General features: G+C 40.1%; 1 long non-coding RNA gene across 1 annotated transcript; it reads left to right on the top strand.

The window, feature by feature from the left end:
* Nucleotides 1–3,613: 3,613 nt before the first annotated feature.
* Nucleotides 3,614–22,271, top strand: LOC119087416. The gene is made up of 5 exons (XR_005090864.1): nt 3,614–3,798; nt 10,448–10,511; nt 12,670–12,720; nt 17,969–18,177; nt 19,111–22,271. It is a non-coding gene; the product is annotated as an uncharacterized LOC119087416 (long non-coding RNA).
* Nucleotides 22,272–24,083: the final 1,812 nt, after the last annotated feature.

Below are 24,083 nucleotides of genomic sequence, written 5' to 3'. Positions count from 1 at the left end.
TTAGTACTGTGGGCCCTGCTCTATATTTTCTTAGGTTCCGGTGATGAAGGTATTTAACTAATTATACAACCTCCTGGTCTAGCAGAAGAATTTCAACAAATTGTATCCCATTCTGACAGACCTTCCAAGAAAGACTGTGTGGTATAGAGCAAAGGGCACTGAAGTGGAAGTACAGAAGGCAATGTGCTTGCTTGTCTTAGCGCATGTGCTGCCACATTGTCATGCATGGATGTCCTTCCTCATGAATTTTCAGGATCTTTTTCAGGGGACTTTATTTTTATTTGGACTAAACAGACCAAGTGAAAAAAAAAAATTGTATCAATGTTAATTTTTTTCAACCAATAGAAATGCACTCATTATAAAAAGCAATAATTTAGATTTGACTAGTCCTTCAGCATCCTCAAGTGTGTGAAATATTGTAACCCCAAAGAGATAAGTAATGTTTGTGTGAATGAATTGAATATTAGTATATTGTTACATTTCAATTTAAACATAGACCCAGTGAAGTAAGAATGGCAGATGCTACATACCACAGCTGACCTTTAAACAAACTATCCCCATGGATGTATCCTAGTCACATAATCTCTTTACAAACCTCTTTTACTGTGAGAAGTCAGAGACATATTTGGTACCAAGGAGAGTCAGAAGGGTTTGAAGGCTGCTTCTGTCTTATAGAGACAGTGGAGGCATGAGGAAGAAATGAAGAATGTTGCCAACCTGAAAGCTTTGAACAGGAACCAAGGTCAAGTTCAGAAAAACATCGACAGCTCCTAACTATACATACTCTGTGCCCAAACTTCTAGCCCAAAGATAGGACAGGTGGGTAAGGTAAGATAGGTAAGATAACAGGTGGGTAAGGTAAGATAGGTAAGATAACAGGTGGGTGGATATTTTAGGCCACTAAGTTTGTGATTGTTACACAGCACCAGAAAACAAACGCATCAATTTTCTGATTCTAACACTATTATCACCACAGCTTTGTTACTCAGACTTAATAGACAGAAATACACAGCAGCAAAATGACAAAGGAAAGTACTTACCTTCTGATTTTTCTTATGCATTTTTGATCAAAATTTTCATTTTCTTGAAGTGGTTACTCTAGGCTTAAACCAGATTTCTCATTTCCTGGTGTTTGCTGTTGATTCTAAAGGATTTCAGGTGAATTATAAAGTATTGTAAGGTTAATTTTGCTATAACAGTTAAGGAATGTTTTTAAAACATGTAAATTATGAGCTGACACTTCTTGGGGATTATTTAAGTGAGACAGAGAACAGCTGTTGTTTATCTAGCTCCTTTTCCATCTCTTGCAGACTGCATACTTTTTCTTTTGAGAATTCTTTTTTCCCTGGAAATTCAAATGCTTCCACGAAAACTGTCATGTCCCAGGATCCTTAGGGAATCTTAGATTGGTCCAGAGACTGGTGACTTATTCAGTCTGAGAGAATCCAATCCTCCACTGGAAAACTTTAACTCTTCTCCCAAGAAAGCATCAATTAACTCATCAGTCGTGTTCAAGGATACCGTAGGGTGTAGAATTCAGGAACTGTGAGGAGTAACATTCCTTGTCATTCATAAGGAGACAATCTACAATGAAAGAGAAAGGAGGTAAGCCAGGAGGAAACACAGGAATGAGAGTTGGAAGGAAAATGTTGTGCTTTGCCATGCAGCTGCCCCTTACCCAGTCTACAACTTCATTTCTTGTCCTTCCTGACATTCCATAGACCAGCATAGACCAGCATGTTTCTCCTTTGCCCTAGACAAGGGGGATTCAGTCTTTTGCAGAGACATGACTCACACAGTAGAATTTTTTTTTATTTTATTTTATCTTGAAAATATCATGTGGTGGGAAAATTTTCTAGCCAAGAAACTTATCCAAGATTTTCCAGGACACTGGTAATCCATCAGGCTTCCTTTTTTTTTTTTTTCAGGTCAAAACATGGGCTGTAAGAGCAAATGTGCTCAAGGACTGCTTTTTGCTCACAACCATACAAAACACTTTTCCCCATTTTGGACATAGACACATGAAGTCATTAAAGATATCTTGAATTTAGTAGCCTATAAAATTCCAGTTGTACGCACTATCTGTTTCACATCTAGTGTTCAATATTTAATTAGTACTGAAATTAAATGAGTCTACAGATGTTGCATATTACTAACCATATTTTGCAGGCTTAAAAAAAATAGCAAGACAGAGAAAGATCTACTCTTCTGTAAAATCCATTGTTTTTTCCATTTCTATTCATAGCCTTAGAGGAAAAAATACTACAAATTTAAATCAAGTATAGATGAAAAGCAAAAACTGAAACTTCAATTTTTACATTTTGACAGCTGATAACTTGTAAGAGTAGCATCAGGTATGAACTCACTCTTCTACGATTAATATTTCACAAATAGAACTCTAAGATATTTAGCTTGTAAAACTGAGTAAATAAATGGCATTAGTCAACCTGACCTTTGTTGAATCTTTGCTCTTTGGGCAAGTGACTTTAAAATTCTCTAAGACCCCATCTTTAAAATGAGGGTGCATTGAGTACTGTGGTTAAGAATGCCACCAGAGCCGGGCGTTGGTGGCACACGCCTTTAATCCCAGCATTCGGGAGGCAGAGCCAGGCAGATCTCTGTGAGTTTGAGGCCAGCCTGGGCTACCAAGTGAGCTCCAGGAAAGGCGCAAAGCTACACAGAGAAACCCTGTCTAGAAAAACCAAAAAAAAAAAAAAAAAAAAAAAAAGAAAGAAAAAGAAAAAGAAAGAAAGAATGCCACCAGATCACTCTGAGTTTAAACAAGTTGTTCATAAAATTGATCCTTAATTTTCTGGTGCATCCTAAGCTAGAAAGACAGACAGACATACACACACACACACACACACACACACACACACACACACACACCACAAACACACAGAAAGAGAAAGAGAGAGAGAGAGAGAGAGAGAGAGAGAGAGAGAGAGAGAGAGAGAGAGATACAAATGAACCTAGACCATGAATCATTGTTTAGGTAGGAAGGATGTTTCCAAAATCTCATGTGTTAAAGCCATGGTCCCCAGATGATGGATCCAATCATCAAAATGAGAATTCTAGCAAAAATCAGTGGCTAATCCACTGGTGGGTTTGAAAGGACCAAGCAGACGCCATAACAGGCTGTCAGTCTTCTCTCAGAGATTAGGCCTCAATTTCAGTTTCCTGAGACTTGAGAAGGCAGTTTTTGGGAGAGCCATGAACGAAAGACATAGTCCTTGGAGTAGCTCCCTTTCTGCACATACTTTGAGTGCTCAAGGTTCAGCCAGTTTTTACTGTCTGGAACCGCTCACCAACTTAGAGCTACGTGCATGGGTCAATGTGAACGTGCGAGGCCAGCCAGCCTCCATGGCAGCTCAAGGACAGAGCCTGGGCCATGAGTCAGCCCCCACAGTCAGTATGTGCAAGGCCAGCCAGCCCCCATGGCACCTCAAGGACAAAGCCTGAGACTTGTCCAGGCCTGCCCAAAAATGATAACTGTAACCCCCAACCAGTAAATTCAAAAGTTACATACCCTCACCCAATCATATGATTCCAAGGCTTGTACCAGCCTGCTTGCAGTTTTTCACTTTAAAAACCCTGGGCGTCCTCCTGCTGTGTGGAGTGTTAGACACAGACCAAGACTGGGCTTGCTTGTTATCAACAAACCCCTGTGTGTTTTGCATTGGCTATTGGCTCTGTGGTGGTCTTGCTCGGGGGTCTTGCGATGCGGGCACAACAGGTTCTAATTTGACGACAATATTTCAAGGTGGAGAAACTTTCAGAGATGGTGCCTACTTGGAGGTAGGTCATTGAGGACCTTGCCCAATGTGCTTTCTCCTTCTCCCTCAACCTCCCCTTCTTCTTCCCGCTCCCCCTCTCATTTCTCTTCCAATATCCTCTTTCCAGCAGGTAAGCTTCTCTGCTGGACCACTTTGTCCCTGCTATGACACTCTGCCTCACAGCTGCTACAGAAGCAGAGGTGCCAGGCTGTGCACCACCTGAACTTCTAAGATTGTAAACCAAAGACTAAATCTTCCCTTCTTTAAACCTTCGTTCTTGGGTCTTTGTCATTATGATGAGAAACCTGACTAACACACCACTATGCTCAGGGCTGTTTGGGTCACATGCCACATAACAGCAAAATACAAAATGCAATGGGAACAAACCCATTAGTACAATAAGCTGCTGTCTAATCACCCAACTTGATATTATTCAGTGATAACCATGGATAAACTGCAGTTGTACTTGTAAAAACTGGTGAGTCTCGGAATAAACTTTCAATACACTAAGTTCGAGAAGAATTTTCACTATAGAATTGCGCTTACATCAACTTCAAAAACAAGTACAGTTGAAGAGGTTGCCCTGGAACTCATACACAGATGGAAACCTAGGGCTAACAAGGTCACAGTCTGGACAAAATTCAAGGCAAAAGTTGGTTCCAGAGCTAGGAAGGGAAACAAGACCATGTGGAAAACACAGAGGCACTGAAGGACTGATAAAAATGTTTTCTTTAAATTAGAGCTATGAGTAAGGTGTTTATTTTCTGTTTTTCCTATTAGATAGATAGATAAATAGATAGATATAAAGTGACTTCAAAACAGAATTAATATTTATAGTAACTAAATGCCATATTTGAGAAAGTAAGGTTGACGACAGTATCTGGCATAATCTAAGTTCTTGATTAAATATGGGAGGCATAGCATGGGCCTGGGAGAGCTGACTTCACCCCTCACCTGAGAGGAGTAGTCCCAGTGCCCGGAGCTACCGACTCAGCTGCCACTCAGGCTCACAGACAGGACTTGAAGTCAGCACACCCCAACATCTACCCCATCTATGATTGCTGGGGTGTTTGAAGGGACTGATCCTATGGAATCATAGTCACAGGATTTCCATGATTCAGAACAACAGCAGGATATCTGAAAGGAATGTTGTTGGGGGGTCCAGTTTGGTGGTGTACCAAGAGTCCTTGAACCTGACCAAGAACTCATCATACATTGAATGTTTGCAAGTAAAGCTGCTTTGACAAATGGGTATACTGCACGATACACAGCAGCTCCCAGTGCCACTATGATGAAGGAAGGAAGGGCCGATGGAGATGCAGGAAAGACAGAGAAACAAAGTGTTTTTTTTTTCCTTGTTTTAAATTATTGGTTTTTTTTAACCTTATTGTTTTTTTAGCTTTCCTTTGTGGGGGACACTACAAGAATGAAGGGCAGATAAAGAGGGACTGGGAGATGAGTGGGATTGGGGTGCATGGTGTGAAATTCTAAAAGAATCAATAAAAATAGGTAATTAAATAAAATTTTAAAAAAAAGAGCTATGGAGATTAAAAAAAAAAAAAGCCACTGTATATACTGCAGCCTCCCGAGGATGACCAAAGCTCTCCTTTCTCTGATCACAGGAGGATCATTTCATTTCTTCCATTATAGTTAAGCTCCAATTTCTCCCTTCATTATTTATGGTTTTGGTTTTGGTTTTATTTTATTTTATTTTGAAACAGGGTTTCTCTGTATAACCTTGGTTGTCCTGGAACTCACTCTGCAGGCCAGGCTAGCTGGAACTCACAGAGATCTGCCTGCGTCTGCCTCACAAATGCTGGGATCAAAGGCGTGTGCCACCATCCCTGGATCTCCATTTGTTCTTCTCTGATCACTTGGGCTAGTACTTCTAGCAGTGTTTTGTTAAGTAGAGATGGCAAGTATGAACAACTTCACTATGTACAAGACCTTACTGAGAGAAAAACGAACAAACACTTGGGCTTTGTTTTGTTTTGCTTTGCTTTGCAAAAGAGATGGGAGACATAATGATAACATCATGGCATGCAGACATTAGAAAAAAATACAAAGCACATCTCCGTCTGTTTATACTGTTGTTTTCTGAGACTTCTGGGATCACGCATAAAATCCACACTTCTTTTACAGAATCCATCTTGGTAAGTATCAAGCTTCACTCATTCAAGGGATAGTACAAGAAAGGATACTTGGAATCCTCAGTCACTGCTAAGATTCTACTTGGTCAAACATCAGGCACCACTGGAGAGCTACACCAAAGACTATAATGTGTTCCACTGTATGATACCAGATGATTAAAACCACCCTCTAAGGAAAAGATTGGTCAATTTGCAGCTATATCTCAATAAATAAAGTAACAGAACAGATCAAATGCCTATTTCAACATTCCTGAAAATACAAGCATATAGAATTCATAGAGTACCTTAACATCCCCTCACTTGATGCTTTACTTAGAATGAAGGAAGCAAGATTTGTAGAAGTCAGTTTACTTATCATAAGAAAGGAGGGAGTTGGCAGAGTCCGCAGTGAATTGAAGGTTTAGATACAGAAGCTATCAACTATTCAGCAATTGACAATGACCAGATAGAGCAGAAGGGACGATGGACGGGAGTGGAAGGGAATGTGGGGGAGATAAGCCATGGGAACTCCCTCATTAGATTATCCTTCCAGGACAGCCACAGTTACAACCCAGTAGAGCTCTCCAGTAACAAAGGCCTAGCAGACCACTTCTGAGTAAGACATTAAATGGACACATTGGGGCCAAGCTCCTGGGAAGAATAGAAGCCTGGCTAATGCTGAAAAAAAAAATGATAATCCTACTCTCACCTCAACCTAATATATTTCATGGGCATATATTTCTTGCTCTTACTTAATTATTCTGTTCTTGTATCATATTATCCCTAGACAATCTAGGGCTGAGTATACAATATCTCTCAGTAAGTACTCAGAGAAAACTTGTTAGGCATAAAGGAGCTGGTAAATCAATGGAAATCATGTCAATAAATTCTATTTACCCTGCTGAACCAAGAGAGACAATTATTTATTCAAAAGAAAAATGGACCAACCAGAAACGTCTCTGTGCGTCCTAATCTCCACAAGCCTTATGTTACAAGGACAATTGAATAAAATCTTGGAAAGAACCTTCATTTCAGGCTCTTATCAGCTTGAGCCAGCTGATAGAGAAAGTGGGTCTCAGGGGTGAACTCTTGAACCAGGAAAGAATCCCTACAAAATTTCTGTCAGGTGATGTGACCTGAAAAAGTGTTTCCATTCCTTGGCTTATCTTTATGACTGACAAATGACTGCCTTTTATTTGCTCTGTATGCTTGCAAACTAGTTATATTGTTGAGACTGTAACAAATATGAGATTTCCTTCTGAAGAAAAAAAAAGTTGATCTCCTAGGTACAAGGTTTAATTAAAGGAAGAGAAAATGACATTATCCAGCTGTGGTTTTCCTGTTTCCCCCTTTTGCCTAACTTCCAAAGAGTTTAGGGTCCTCTTTAGCAAGTAGAAGGTCTTGTGAGGGCCACATGGTGGTGCACGCCTTTAATCCCAGCACTTGGGAGGCAGAGTCAGGTGGATCTCCGTGAGTTTAGCTCAAGCCTGATCTACAGCTCAGCCAGGGCTACATAGTGAGACCCTGTTAAAGAGAGTGAATGAGGAAGAGGAGGAAGAAAAGGAAAAGGAGAGGAAAAGGAGAGGAAGAGGACGAGGACGAGGAAGGAGGATGAAGAGAAAGAAGAGGAAGTGGGAGGAGGAGCAAACAGAGGAGGGAGGGGTTGTTCTGAATAAAATCTAGACTTTCCACTAACATTTGTATCCTAATCTGTTGCTTCTCCACAGTATCGATGGTAGCCATGACAAGAAGGTGTAACCTCATAAGTCAGCCTCTTGTCAACATTCACTTATTAAGTGGGTCTCATTAGAAATGTCCAGTTAAATATAATCCCTTTGTGAATTTCTAAATCTTAAATCTGTTCAGTATTTTTTCCCTTTGTACATGAAAGAGTTGAATTGTAATTGAGACACAGTGTATTATTTCTCTAAAAGAATAATTTAAGGTGCAAAGCCAAGTTCAAGTTTCTGAAGGTTTGAGTCCCACAGGCCTGTGACCAAGCTTTCTGGTATGCCTTGCTGTAGCTTGACTAGATTGTGGTTGCAGAGATTGTCACTGCAAAAGGCTGACTCAGTACCTGTAAATTAGAAAGCACTGTGCATGAACAAATGATCAAACAATTAGAATAAAGCTCCCTGCCCAAATGACTTATTATCTGAAATACTGGACTAGGCAAGGCACCCACTACACTTAGAGGAAATATTTAACAAGCAAAAACACACATCTCCACAGCATAATGGGGCAGGCAGGGATTTATTCAAAACACGGTATCAGAACAAAGCAAAGGTGTCTTTCAGATTAATCACAACTTAAAGAAAATGGGCTAAAGAGAAAGGGCAGAACCATATAACAGGGACCATGTCTCTCAGTTACAGCAGTTTTTTTTAACATTTGAAATTACCTTAGTTCAGGTAATTTGAAAATATAGATCATCATAGTCAGAAAAATCTAGATACTCCTGGGTTTGGGTTGGATTCTTTGCTTGTTTTAAACTTCCTCATGGATGGCTGTTTTGTTTCTTGGACCATTGATCTGCCAATAAATAAATTCCTCCATCTGAGATATGGAATGCCTTACTGAACAGCACACATTCCTGCTCTGTCCTACCAAGTGCATATTCTAGTCCAAAAGAAGTTCACCATGGAACTAAATGACATCTTCAACAAGGATTCCATGTGGAGCTCACCCCAGATGCCAGAAGCCCATTTCGAGGTTCCAATCTCCGGCAGTATTTGGAGACTAGAATCCCCAGTCAGTCATCTGCAGGTGCAGGAGGAGAACCGGGTGGAGGATGTCAGAGCGGGGGAAAGCGGTGTTAGGTCATCCTCCCAAGGCCCTTGATGTGGAAGGAACAATCATCTCACACACACACACACACACACACACACACACACACACACACACACACACACACACACACACGATCATTGTAATCCCCACCACAGGGACCTGGGGTGTGGGAAAGGAAGTCCAGCATGAATTTGAAGGCTAGATTTACAAGGTAAGAGATCTGAGAGCTTCAAGTGGGGAGGGTTTCCAGCATTTCAGAGAAATCTGTTTTGTTTGTTTTCAGTCTAGACTGAGAGTACAAATGCCTAGGAAATATGCTTGAGGCCAGAAGATATCCCGGAGTTGTTTTCTTCTTCCACGGGGAGCCCTGGGTTATGTGTCTATGGCAGTGCTTACACTCAAGAGTTTACCTGTGCCGGTGATGGCGCCTCTCATGCTCTCTATGTCCAATCAGCAGTCTAGGTGATTGCCACTACTCTCCGGGAATGTCCTTCTCATGCCCCACTCTATTGATTTCTTGCTATTTAGATGTTTATCATTTACATCAGCACGGTTGCTGCTCAGCTGCTGGCAGTCTCTGAGCTATATCCAGTATCACTTTCTGGAGAGCAAGTTTGACCACAGGCTTTCGCTGTTGAAATTTTTTAGCGGCTTCTGATAAATGTTCAGTTTAAATCCAGGCTCTTTCTTGTATGGGTTCTGACATTTTAAAAATCATTATCTTGATTCAGATCCTGCCTTTGAAGAACAAATCATGTAATTTACGGGGAAATAGGCAGAATTGGAAGCCATCATATTACTGAAATCATCCAGATACGGGAACACAAATATCACATTTTCTCTTGTATGTAGAACATAGATTTTGCACGCATTTTTAAACTATCCTGTCTTTGCTACCTATCGACTTGGGAAATTTTCTTAACCTCTTTGATCCTGAAGTTGCTCATCTAACAGAAAGAATAACAATAATCCTTCATTGTTATTCCTTCATTGTTAAGATTCTGTGACACTATTTAAATAATTGAGAACTATGGCTAGGTCACAGTAACTTTGGGGTATTATTGTTTGACCAATTTATTATCATTAGCTACAAAAGTATACCACAGTCTACCCTTCACCTTCTCCAGCTGTTTATCTTGCTTCTGGTTCATCAGTAACCTGAATCTTATATATGAGTTTAGATTTGTGCCAGCCCCATATAACAAGAGATTCTCATACTTTAATCTTTAACAACTCTAAAATATCAGTCCCGATATCCTCATTTTCTAGATGGGAAAACTGAGACTCAAAAAAAGTGTAGCAACCTGGTGTAAGTGACAGAGTACAGAGCTGAAATCAGTGCCCAATACTCCAAATATATTTTCATGACAATATGTTACCTTTACGCCAGCCAATTTCCTAAATATTTTCATTAAAGTATTTTTAGTCGCACATGCTTTTTCTGGACCTTGGAACCTCCACATTCAGAATCTATGCCCCTCATAAACCTAGAAATGACTTTACAACCACCTTAGCTAACTAATTCTAGCACAAGCAAGGCTGTACAACTTCCAGATCTAGGTCATAAGTGGTAATACAGCTCTGTCTGGCTCACTCTTTTTAAACTGCACTCTAGCTGGCCAAATTGCCATATAATAAGCAATGCTACCTAAAATTGCCATGCTTGGGGGGAGGGCAGTAAAAAAATCATATCAAGATAGGAAGGCATGAAGAGGCCCAGCTGCTCAGATGTCCTTTATGCAATCCCAACAGGCACTTCATGGAAGAGAGAGGCACTATCTCAACCAAACCCTGCCCACACTGTAAAATTCATGAGGTATGTATATGATCCCTGTTACTTAAGTCAGGAAATGTTAGACTGGTTTTTTTTCCTCAGTAGCGAAACCCAGAAAGGCTGTAGAAACCTCTAATATCAATGAATCACTTTCATTTCCCCTGAGACAGATCTTCCATAGTATTCATATGTACAGCCATCGCCAGCTAGCATACACAGACCCTCACTTAAAGAACTATGAGCTGACCTAAATCACTGGAGATGTCCCAGAGCCAATCATCTTCCCTTAAATATGTAACTAGGTACTTAAAAGCTCAGATATGAAGTCTGGTTTTCTAGGTTTATTCTTTGTTTCCTATTAAGTTCTGCTACTGTGTCTGACTAGACCTCTGTTTCCTCCAAACAGGAGTTACAGTGAAACTTCCATTTCAACCACAATGCAGAAATTTACATATAAATCCTATCAAAGCCCTTAGTTTTTGTACTAATTGCTTTCACATCAATGTGATGAAATAATAGGAGTAACATGAATGAGAAGAATTTGTTTCAGCTCAATGATTTCAGAGAATTTAGTCTATCATAGCAGCCACTCAGCTCATGTCTCAGCACACAGACAGAGAGCAACAGGAGACCACCAGGGAGAATCTCCCAAAGCCTACAGAAACTCCCAAAATAATGCCACCAGTTTGCTGTGGATATCACTCTATATAAATAAAACACTGATGGCCAGTGACCAGGCAGGAAGTATAGGCGGGACAAGGAGAGAGGAGAATTGGGGAAACAGGAAGAAGGAGGGAGAGACATGGCCAGCCACTGCCAGGATAAGCAACATGTAAAGACGCCGGTAAGCCACAAGCCACGTGGCAAGGTATAGATTTATAGAAATGGATTAATTTAAGATATAAGAACAGTTAGCAAGAAGCCTGCCACGGCCATACAGTTTATAAGTAATATAAGCATCTGAGTGATTATTTTATACGTGGATTGTGGGACTGCAGGGCTTGGTGGAACCTGGAGAGAAGCCCTCCAGCAACACCAGTTGGAGTTCAAAACATGAGCCTGAGGGTACATTCAAATTATAAGAGGATTTAACAGAGGTTTTTGGTTGTGTTGTGGTATATATTGGAAGACTACTTATATCACATAGCAAATATTTATTTCTGTTTCCTCATGGGAACTATTAGTCTATTTGAAGAAGAATAGCAACAGACCCCCCTAATGCTTCATGCTTTCAATGTGAAGAAATATTGTTTTGAATAAATAAACAAATAGGTGAGGGGTGCTGACTAAACAATTCATACTTGTAGGAGACATCAGATGGAAGAGATCTCAGGTTCATGAGGAACTTGGTGTTGGCTATATGCTGTTGTCCACATCCTATCCAATTCTTGTCTCCTTATCAATGTTGCTACCATACCACAGTAGCATAGTTTTGAAGCTGCTTCAACCACAAAGCCACACAGCCCAAGCTTCACTTGGGCAAATGACAGTCCAAATCAGATGGCAGAATTGTAAGGAAAGGCACTGCTAAAACTCTCATATAGATCCCTTTTCTCCGTCTAACCATTTTACAGCATGTCATCTAGATGCCTGACCTTGCCAAGCAAAATCTAGTTAATCTTTACAGTGCCATTCCCCTTTATGGACTGTATGATATGGACGTGCCATATGGTGAAAGTATTATTGAAAGGACTCTGCTCTTACCTGATGAGCTGGTTTGTGTTGCACTAAGCAAATAATTTGCCTCTTGCATCATCCATTATATTTCCCCAGTGATTTCTGCTCAAAGGAAAACACATCTAAAGAAATTACTAGATAGCAATATCACATCTATTAATGAGATGAGAAAAGAAGCTCTCCAATTAATTTTTACTTCAATGTAGAATGTAGACATGTGCACATGTATGCATGAATTCTCATGCTAAGAGCTGACAGTCTCTGGGTAGTCCTGAGGAGTTGCCAATAACCATCTCTGGAGACCACTGCTATTGCAGGACAGCAGCATCACTCGAGGACCTCTTGATCTCAACATACGGAAAATCCCAGGACACCAATCAATCCTTCAGTGTGCTCTCTTGCTTCGGCTGATCAAAATGCAGCAGGTTGACCTTAGAGGGAAATGTGGAAGTTATCTCATTGTTGCTGTGATTACAGGTTGTGTGTTTATTATAGCCTTAATCATGTCTACATTCTTTCTCAGAAGGAGCTGTTTGAAGCCTGCAGAATGCTGAGGTTTAGACACATTTCTGAGGTATGCCACCACAGCTTCTGATTGGGCAGCCACTCTCAGACCATGTAGGCCTGTTGCTGTTGACTCACCAGAGGGCAGCAACTTGGAAGCTTGATGTCAGCATGCAAGAATGTCAGGCTGCTCTCTCTGGCAACCACCCTCCAGCCCCCCTCAACTCCTTGCTCAACCCAAAGCTCTGCAAGGCTGCCTAGGTTTGCACCCTGGCCAGCCTCTGGCCTGGGGTTTTCACTGGTTATCATGCTCCAGAAAAACAGAAACAAAAGCAAGGGGACAAACAAAAGATCCAGAGGTTGTTGGCAGCACTAAACTCTGCTTGTGGTGGGGATATGTGTCACACACACACACACACACACACACACACACACACACACACACACACACTTTTTTTTTTTCCAATAGGAAACACTAGAATGCAGGATGTAATCTGTCAGCAGGAATAAGCAAGATTTCTAAATTATGGAGGCATTATATGCTACTGTACTCCTGGTTATCTGATTTGCCAAATTCCCCATAGCTCTGACTACTCCAACTGAAGCACTCAATTGGACTTAGGACTGTCGCCGAGGTGTTTTACAATCCCATGATCTGAAAGAACTGGGGACTTTTTCTTTTAAGGGAAGTGGCTTCCTGGTGCTCATGTGGCATGACAGAGCTGCCAGGCGGCTTGCAGCCCAGATCTGTGAGTGTCTACTTTTGAACACTACCTAGTTTCCAATCTCCTGACCTCAGTATCATCCTTCATTTAACAGAAAAGAGTCATGTGTCTGTGTTCATTAAAGTGCCAGTGTTCACAGAGTCTTTACCACGGTTGTTGTGGTTTTAGGCAACTGAAAGCAATAAACCTATTAAGAGATCCATGGGTCCAGGTAGATCCATGGCCAAGGTCAAGCAATCAATCATATGATACAGGAAACCAAGGTAGAGTTGGTGACTTGGAGGAACTAAGTATTCCCTAAAATGTGCGGAGGTCCAGAGACTAAGGTCATTTGATTCCCTTAGCAAACCAGGATTGAGATAAAACTGCCCTCTTGGGTCCGGTCTTCATTTTATTTCTTTAGCCTGATGAATGGCTACAACCTCAACTCCTCGTTCTGTCTCTGTGCCCTCCAAGATTATCCATTCTGGCTAATGCAGTGGGTAAATCCCTCCCCTCAAATATTCCTCCTAATCCTCCAAGCTTGAAAATGTGACCATGAAAAAAAAAAAGAAAAAGAAACCTTAAGGATTAGCTCAATATGAATTAACTCGTTGGTCCAGGTAGGCAAGAAATCCAGTAATAAGTGTCCTTGTAGAAGCACCCAGCGGAGAGGCTAAGGGACAATAGAAGATGGCAGACACTGTAGAGGTAACTTCCAGACAAAAACTTTTTATAGACACTGAGAGTTCAGCAAATCCTCCCATAGAGCTTCTGGGAGGGGCAAGGTCCTGCTGATGTCCCGACTGAATTTCTAACCCATAGAACTGTACATTGATTTCTGTTGTTTGAAAGCCATGGAGTTTGTAGCAACTGGATGATAGATAGAGATATTACCAGTTACAAATCCTATGTCATATGAGGAATAATACACACAATGCAGGTCTGGGTGGGAAATTCCTAGTTTTAATGTCCTTTATGAATGTTCATGAGTCAGCTAGGCATGGTACTTCATGCCTTCACTCCTAGCATCCCAGAGACTCAGGCAGGATAGCCATTAATTACAAGGCCAGTCTGAACTGACTAGTAAGTTCTGGCCATCCTGAGGACATAGCAAGTCCTTATATCTATCAAAAAAAAAACCCTAAATAAATAATTAATATTCAGTATGACAACTACCAGCTTGAAAGGCAAGCAAATACCAGAAAATACTAGCTCTTCACAAAAGAGAGACGCTACGTCCTATCAGAAGGGAGTGCCCATCATTTCTGTTCATCTCACTGATACTGTTGACAACATGGCTCAGTCTGGACAAATCTTGCCTGTTTTACTGAATTGTTACTTTAAATTTCCTGCATTTTAAGTGTTGGTTCAAAATCCAAAGAGGCAAAGGGCACTCTGCGGGCATGACCAAACATTTCTAAGTTCTGAGATGTGACCACAGTGGCCAGCTGTGGTTCATGAACTAACTGACCCTTTAGAAAATACTGAAGATGTGCATGACAGCCAAGAATCAAGGCCTGCTTTCCTCTTCTCCCCTCCCCCAGTCCCTTACAGTCACCGTCACTTACCCTGTGGGCAGACAGAAGGGCTCTGTTGAAGCCTGAAATAGTGATCTGCTGCATCTTTATTGGGATTTTCTCTTTCTTTTTCTGTGATGGTTTAATTTGTACTCTATCCATTTAAAAATATCCAGGAGTGGTGTGTGTGTGTGTGTGTGTGTGTGTGTGTGTGTGTGTGTGAGAGAGAGAGAGAGAGAGAGAGAGAGACAGAGAGAGAGAGAGAGACAGAGAGAGAGAGAGAGACAGACAGACAAGACAGACAGACAGACAGAGTGATACAGACAGAGACAGTGACAGATTTTTTTCAATCAGGGAGAACTGAAAATCCAAAGTCATTTTTTTCTAACCATTCATCATAAGCATTAACACACATTTACTCAAAGGGCAGGTATTTCAGGTAAAATATAAGCTATAAACCGAGAAAAAACTTTAAAACTGGCACTGCCTCCTCCAGCCTCCAATGTCAGTTTAAGTGTCCTGTGGTGATTTTAAAGTACGGCCTAACTCAATGAAATGACTTTTCCTATCTGTTTATGAAGGTGGCCAGGAAGAATATGCAGGACAATGAAAATGCTACAAAAGCTAAGATTCATATGTCAGCTGTTAGGGAAGACCACAATGAGGAGGGAACACATCCATTTTCATAATAGAATTTTTTTGTCATGGAAACAGTCTTCAAAAAGAGATACCCCTGAAGGCTCCCTCTGAAAGTGAGAGGGATTTAAAATAATTTCAGGAGTATAGGGAGAAATGCGTCCTCTTGCTAATGTACTCTAATCCACAAATGAAAATTAAGAATACCCAAAACTCTAATCAATAACAAAATGACAGGCAAACCAAATTTTTTAATTGGCAAAAGAGTTACGTAGACATTTCACCAAAGATGATGATGAATGGCTCATAAACACTGAAAACATACTAGACATCCATATTCATCAGAAAAATGCCAATGAAACCACTAGACTTATGTCTGTCAAAAGCAAAAAAAAACTGGACACAAGAATGAGAAGTGGGGACCCTCGGACATTTTTCACTGGATATAAAATGACATAGACACTTTGAAAATCGAGTTGAAAGTTCCATGAATAGTCAAATAGTGGTTATCCATATAACAGTCTACTACTCTATGAGGTACACCTAAGAGGGGAAAAATACATTCACGCAAAGACGTAAGCAGGAATATTTAACAGGAATTACTCATCGCAGGCAAGTGGGAGGGAAAGCTGAGATGTCCTTCAACCACTGAATGGAAAAACAAAATATGCCATATGGCTTTTCCACACACTACTCATTATCTGCAGAGAGACTAAAGTGATACCATTTATGGGTCTGAAAAACATACTAGAGGAATGATAACTCCTTCTATATAAGATATTCCATATAAAATTCCTTCTATATAAAATATAAAAATGTAAAGCTATTTACAAAACACATGTCAGTGGTTCCTTGAGGCTAGGGGTAAAAGCAGGCATGAAGAGCATTAGGACGGTGAAACTGTTCCCAAATGACTGTGATGTTGGATATATGTACTGAAACTCACTGCACTGTGCTCTTAGAGCAGTGGTAATCAGCCTTCCTAGTGCTATGACCTTTTAATACAGTTTCTCATGTTGTGGGGACCCCAGCCATAAAATTAACTTCATTGCTACTCCATAAATGTAATTTCCCTACTGTTATGAATTGTAACGTGAGTTCTAGGGCAGACTAGTCTACCTAGCAAGTTCCAGGACAGCTAGAGCTATGTAATAGAGACCCTGTCTCAAAAAACAAACACAAACAAATTTAAAAAAATGTGATATAACACTCTTTCAAACAATCTCCCAGCATCAAACACAGACCCTTTCATGCCTAGCCACCTATCCTGCCAATTTCCCCGAGTTCTCCATTTTCATTCCCTTTTCTTCATCTACTTAAACTCCTTCGCAGTCTTCCTTTGCTTCAGGGTAAAGTCTAACTCAATTTCACAAGCCCCTTTCCAGTTTCTTGCCTCGTTTCTCTCCACTCCTCTGGGCTCCAAGCATGCCAAACTCCTGGCTAGTCCTCAGAAATGGAGGGCTCTCTTAGAACTTTGTGCTTTTGTACATGCTGTTCCCACTGCTAGGAATGCACTTAAACCCCTCTTCTGCTGGCTAAATACCATTTGTCCTCAAAGACCCATCTCTGGGAAAGCTGCCACAAACTTCCCCAGTTTAAAGAAATGTCCTCTCTGAATGCCAGGCTGTCTGTGCTTAACTCTACCAAAAGTACTTCTCGCTAGTATTTGGCCTCTTTGCCTTCTTGCTTGCCTTCACTACTGTTGCTTTTCTCCCATGAGAAAGCATTGCCACAGTGCCTGGAGCATGGTAAGCGCACGACTCCGTGAAGCAAATAAATGTGTCCTTTGGTCTCTAGGTGTAATTACCACATCCTGGTATGGAAGGTGTGGTCAGCACAGTACAGGAGAAAGGACACTGGCTCAGAGGTGAGAAGATGCAGTCATGGGCTCTGACACACTGACTGCCTCTCTGATCTTAGATCAGGCAGTTTTCCAATACTTGGTTTTTCTCTTGTAAAAAGCTGTTCGCTGTTGCCCATTTGGAAGGGCTGCCGAAGGGACTAAAATGAAGAGAGCATCTAAAGTCATTGTCAAGGTTGGCACTGTAAGCGTGGCAGCTTTCAGTGTCTGGAACATCTCCTGAAGAAGGGATTGTATGTTCCCGAAAGCAAACACACTGTTGGCGGTGTTGCGACATCAAGTAGAGTTTGTTTTTCCATTTTTGCCTTATTTTTCAAAAGGAATGATACATTGTGTTTCAAACAAATCAGGTAACAAAAGATGCTTCACCTAATTGTTACAACCTTAGCCTTCCCCAACCTCTGTAGATAATCACCTTCAAGAAGATTCTTTCCCTCCTTCCAATGTTTTAGTTTTAAATAGTAACAGTTATAAAGACATTACCTTGTGCTCTTGTGTAACATAAAATGCACACTGCTATGTCTATATTGTTGAGAGTGTATTGTTATTGTTTTATCATAATATTTAAATAGACTGGAACCTTCTAAATTTGTGCAGGATCTTGATCAAGGACACCAGTTCGTGGGAAAGGAGGCATTATTCTCTGCTTCACATCTCAGCTTTGAACTGTGAGTGAGAGGTGAAGCTTGACTCACAGCCTCAGCTCTTTCTAAAGGGGAACCACAAAGAGACTACATGACTGAAATGGTGAAAGACATTCTGAACGTCACTGCAGGCCACAGTCAACGTGGCAAGCACGTGAAGAGGTCGGTTTCCTTGACTGAGATCAGAATGCTGCCCAGGGCACCCGCGCATGAACAGGGTGTGCTCAGCACTACCGCTTCCCTAGCTGGTTTTCATCTTAAGAATAGCATGTTCCTGAGGAATCTTCAGCTATAAAAGAACGATGCTTAGAATTATCATCAAGTTCCATTTGAGGGCTGCATTTCATTAATGCCCTCATTCATTCATTTCTAGTCAATGTCTACATGGAAATCTAGAATTGGTATCATAATAAGTTCATTTGGACTTAGTAAATAGTTATTTTCTTAATTGTGTAGCTGAAGTTTTCTCCAGTCCTGCCTGGCCCACAGTCAGGACAAATCTCTCTTACCCGCCAGTCCCACAGCCACTTAGACCCAACTGAGTAAACACACAGAGACTTATATTGCTTACAAAGTGTATGGCCGCAGCAGGCTTCTTGTTATCTAGTTCTTATATCTTAAATGAACCCGTTTCTATTCATCTATAAGTTGCCACATACCTTGTGGCTTAGTGGTATCTCAACATGTTGTTTCTCATCACCGCAGCTGGCAGTGTCTCCTGACTCAGCCTTCCTGTTCCCAGAATTCTCTTCTCTGCTTGTCCCGCCTATATATCCTGCCTGGCTACTGGCCAATCAGCATTTTATTTATACAGAGCGATATCCACAGCAAGTTTGTCTGTAACAGTTAGTGATAAAGTTACAAGCACCAAGTTATTAAAAGTTTGGCAATATGTGGACACTGGAATAACAGGCGTGTACTTTGTGAGCAAGTGTGACTGTGGCCCAGGTTGCTTTTATCCCCTCTCCTTGGCTTTGATTGTTTTTCCTCAGACAGCCCTGAGTCAGTTACCTGAAACCCTTGAACCTTTGAGTGTATAACTTCAGTTAACTGCCACACTCCACTCACAGATCTCTGCCATTGCTTTTATTAAAGATCTTCGTGTGAGCTGAGAACCAGAGAGCCTAAGGAGAAATCCAATGGACTGGCCAAGCAGAAGCAATAGATTCACCATCTGACACTGAGAAAATTACTGTCATGCCAACTCAATTTGCCATGCACACGTACGTCAGAAGGCAGACAGGTGTGTGATTCTGGACTTTGAGTTTCTCGAATAGAGACTATCCCATATTGCTTCCTTAAACATCTAGCCCAGGCCTAACTAACAAGGGGCACTCAAATATCCTTGCAAAGTCTATTTCTTGAAAGTATTTATATTTTATCACCTCTGGAGTTACTTCATTCTATGATTTCCTCTAAGCAGTTTTTCCTTCTGTATTCTGGTCATTTCAGGCTACTTTTAGCATGTACCCCAAAAGATGGTGGATAACTCTGTGTTTATAGAACCAATTGCCTTTGTGGTTTCTCTTCTGTTCCCTTCACTTTTGTGCATATGACTGAACAGTTCTGAGTCTAACAAGGTAGCTTCTAAGTCTTTTTCTTTAACTGCCTTCAGATCTTTATCCAAACTATCGTGTAGGGATCTTGCAGAGGTCAAAACCATACATATATACAGTTCCTATTTGTACAAATAAAAAGGTAACATATCTCCTAGTGATGATCATGATTTACATTTTAATGTAATGTAATTGTTTTAAGTCAGAATCTCTCCAGTGACCTCTTGGCCTTATTTTGGCAAACAAGAGCTCAATGGCAGTGCAATTCCTTCTTCTTCTTCAGGTTTCCTTCCCCCTCGGGTGTGATTATGAGCACTCTCCCTTATCTACAAGGATTTCTTCCAACCCTGGCTACCAGCATCCCATATTATAAGACAGTACACAATTCACTGCTTTCACTAAGAATGATATTAAAACTAGAAACTTATCTTTCAGTCCTCCCTAAAATTAATCCTTGAATGTTTTGCACCTAATTTCTACCCTCGAAGTTTAATGATATTTGCAGAGTGCTTAAGTCTTGGAAGCATTGTTTTAAGTAAATTATACTATTTGTAGCCATATAATCCTAAAAAAACCCTTTGACATCCACACTACATTGTTCTTATCTTACAAATTAGTCAACAGTGCCATAGTGCAGTTTATTAATTTGCCATAAGTCATAAAGTTTTATGACTAAAAGCTCTGCCTAAAACTTGGGTTTAATGGAGAAGGGAGAAAGACAACCTCCTTCGAAGTGACCCTAGCTAGAGCTAGGAGCCTACCCTACTCAGAGCTTTTTCCACCAACAGCAGTGTGGCTTTGAATGAATGTTCAAGCTCCTGAAGCCCAGAACTAAACAGCTATAATCTGAAGGCAAAAACATGGCTTCTTGCATGAAGCCAATACAGACATGGATGGGAAGTACTTGGCTGGCTGACAGCACATAACAAATGCTCTCTCTCCACCCAGCTAGTCCTCGACTTTCAGGTCACCACAGCCGTGAAAGAGTCATCCCTAAAAGCCATAAGGTTTGCTTTCCAGCTCGGTCCTGTGGCAGCTGTATGAACTGGAACCTGTTTTCTATCAATCCTAAAACCCACTGTTGGTGTTAAATGAGATCACATTTGAAAGGCAATTAGCACAGAGTCTGACATAGGATGAATGCTCAGTAAATGACAATTTGATGAGCAATATGACAATGCTGATGAAAAAGAAGAAGAGGGAGTCATGGAGGGATTACAGTATTTCAGTGCAATTCTCCCTTCCCCATTAAAAAATGAAAAGAAAAAACAGCAGCTTTCCAGAACCATAGATATAGGAAAGCTATTCACTACTTCCTCAAGTGAGATAGATGATTACGTCTCCAGACTTTACCTTTAGGACAATGGTTTCAGTCTCCTAATGTGTGAGCCAAGCTGGGATTGGTTGAACTTTCAAATGACAGTGAAAGGGATGTAGCTCAGGGATCCAGCAGCCTAGACCTTAAACTGGTTCTTGGGTAAGTTTAAGTTGGGAGCCCCAGGACCACACTAAGACACACTATGTTTACTGAATTTTTAAAAATCTAGATGGAATCATTAGTGAAATTTAAGGTTGGCTTTTGCTTTAAGGACATTATTTATGAGGGAATATCTGCCATTGTTCACCAACTCAAAGCATTTGTGTAAATGGCACACAGTTTAATCATTGAGAATAAAATCAACAATAAAAGACATTCCTTTGAATTACATATGTACATATATACAGAGATGTGTATATATTATATACCCTTAAGAATACTGATCTCAGTGATTTGGAGTTTTCTTAAAAAGAACTTTCAGTCTATTCTTATTACTTCATGTGGCTTATTCTTAACCTCCAGCCCTTGCAACATTATGTATGCATGGTCACATCAAATATTTTTGATCATTCAATGAGAGAAAATGATTTTGTGTTTTCCATAATCCAAAGGGGACTCATCTTGTTTTGTTAAAATTACATTCCCACATATTCATCAAGAATGCCTTAATGCATTTCACAAAGTTCAGCTAATATCTCCAACATTAGTAAAGAAAATGTATACACAGATGACCCACTCCTTAAATTAAGCAGCTGAAAGAGTTCACATCTTTATAGGCTACAGACAAAGGCAATATTATGATTTAATTAACATCAAATTAAATTATGTGCTCAAATCACTGTAACATACCCATCATTGACTAAATTTAGTTGATTTTTGTTTGTTTTTGAAAAAGCAACTTTCAAAGATAAAAATAATGAAATTTTCATATTTCATCTGTGGCTACTATGAATTCCTGGTATTACTAAGAGATTAACTCTAAAATCCTTCCAGAGACAAAATGAAGCTCAAAATCCAGTAAAGCACATAACTTCATTCTTACTGGCATTAGAAAACATTTTTGAGACATTTGGTAATTTTGAGATATCTTTGGCCAAGTCATGAGTAAACATGCAACTGAAGAAAAGTGGCGGGTGAATCTCAATATAAAACAAGGGGCTTCACTGAAGACGAACATTGGGACCTTCTGTGCGGTTTTTCTGGTATTTTTCTAAAATCTGCTATGTAAAAATTTATGTCCTGTTAAAACAATCAGTTTTTGATATTTTTTCAACCACTTTTTTCTTGTTTGAGAATTTCACGCATGCGTATAGTATGTTTGTCTATACCTTTAACTCACACATTTCTTTCAAGTTTGACTTCACCATCTATAATTGTTTAAAATTAACTACTGTCTCAATATAATAATAAAGTTAAATTAAAACTTGAGAAATGTATTAAGTTTATGATTTTTAGTTTTATAAGCTAACTGAAATTTGTTCTGAAAACTAGAGTGTGTCTCCTTAGATCTACAGCTGAATTTTAAAATATTATCTTTTGAAATTAGAGATTAAAATGGTCTACTTAATGTTGTGGTTCACCCCATGCCTTTTAAAGGGAGAATTATTTGACTAGAAAATGTGTGGGGTGGTTTTTTAAGAACAAATAGGCCACCACAAATTATAATCATGTGATATTTATATGCTCACTTGTAAGAAGTAAGTGCCTATTTGAGTTTCTCTTTAGTTTGACAAACAGGTATGTTGTGCACTACTGTTGCTGATCCATCCAGACACTCAAGTTCAGACAAAAGCAATCCAGTGTTCTCAGTCATTTTTGTTTATTTTAGCAAAACAACCCATGTGAACTCCACCCAAGCCTGGGAGTCTGCGTGCCCAGAGACAATTTTACTAGGTACATTCAGTGGTGTTTAAAGTTCACAAGGATGGCTTTAAGGGTTGGTCAATTTTCTTTTATAGGGTTTGACCTCATTTTTGGAACCTCTTTGGAAGGCAGTATCAGGGAAACTTATATCTGTTCAAAGCAGCCATGGAGGAGAAAGGAGTGCTCCAGTTCAGCACATTTAAATTAACACACTACTTAGTCATTGACAGATATATTAAAAAACAAAAAACATGTTTTACATTCAACCATGGTTTTCAGTGAACTGAATCAAACTGTATGAGTGTAGTAAGGCACATGTGAAATATACAGAATGCTATTTAGTGCCCTCAACTTCTGAACTGTGAAAACACTGTTGTACACACGTATGATCATATCTCTGTATAATGGTGCATGTGTGATCATATGTATATGAGTACAATCATGTTTTTGCCTGAGCAAAAGAACTATAGCTTATCAGAAATTCTCAGTGGATCACATGAGCCCACAGAATTCAACACTACTGAAGGGAATCAGAAATGGTTATTTTTTCTTTGTGTGTATATACATGATGTATATGTATAGTGTGGATATGTATATATATAAAGTAAAACTTTGCAATACTGCTTCCATGACCTTCCATAATCTGAGCAATTGAGGGCTGCTTCCTAGGCTGCTTCTTCTCCTGGCGGGGGAGGGAGTCCCTTTAAATTTACTCTAGCAGGTACTGCTTGGGACAAGAGGCTATACAGAGGAGTCTGCATAGGGCAGTTAGTACCACAGCAGGGGAGCACTGCTGGGCTACTGGGTGGCATAGGGGTGATGTTAGATACATCAAATAGTAAAGGACTCCACTTTGACAGTTTCTTGTAGTTCTTGGGATTATGGGAAACAAAGAGACCTAATTGGTAGTGAAATAATTTTACCACTTCCATCACACTTTTTTCAATAGGAAGAACAGCCTCCTACAGTCTTCACTGATAATTGTATCTGACAAGAGAGTAATAATTTGTCCATGGCATTTCTTTTGATGATAATCTTCCTTTAAAGACAAATGATCCTGGCTTTCAATTTATAGTAAAATAGAAAGTTCCTGTTTAAATAAATGGATCTAATTTATAAAAGAAAGGGGATAACAAATTATAGAAATGATCCTGAAAGTATAGGAGCTGTTGGTAGTTAGCAGCTGCCAGGAAAGGAAGAGTTAGCTTTCTTTAAGCGTCTGGCTCTTGGGAGGTCTAGCATGCTCCAGTCTAGCATGGCCACATACCTAACAGTAAACAGGTAGCCCTATTGGGACTAGATGAGTTCTTTATTTTTTTTAATGAGGTCAT

The sequence above is a fragment of the Peromyscus leucopus genome, chromosome 2, assembly GCF_004664715.2.
Source record: "Peromyscus leucopus breed LL Stock chromosome 2, UCI_PerLeu_2.1, whole genome shotgun sequence".
Taxonomy (NCBI): domain Eukaryota; kingdom Metazoa; phylum Chordata; class Mammalia; order Rodentia; family Cricetidae; genus Peromyscus; species Peromyscus leucopus.
Note: the sequence above shows the minus strand (reverse complement) of the source record. Positions and strands in the feature narration are given on the sequence as shown.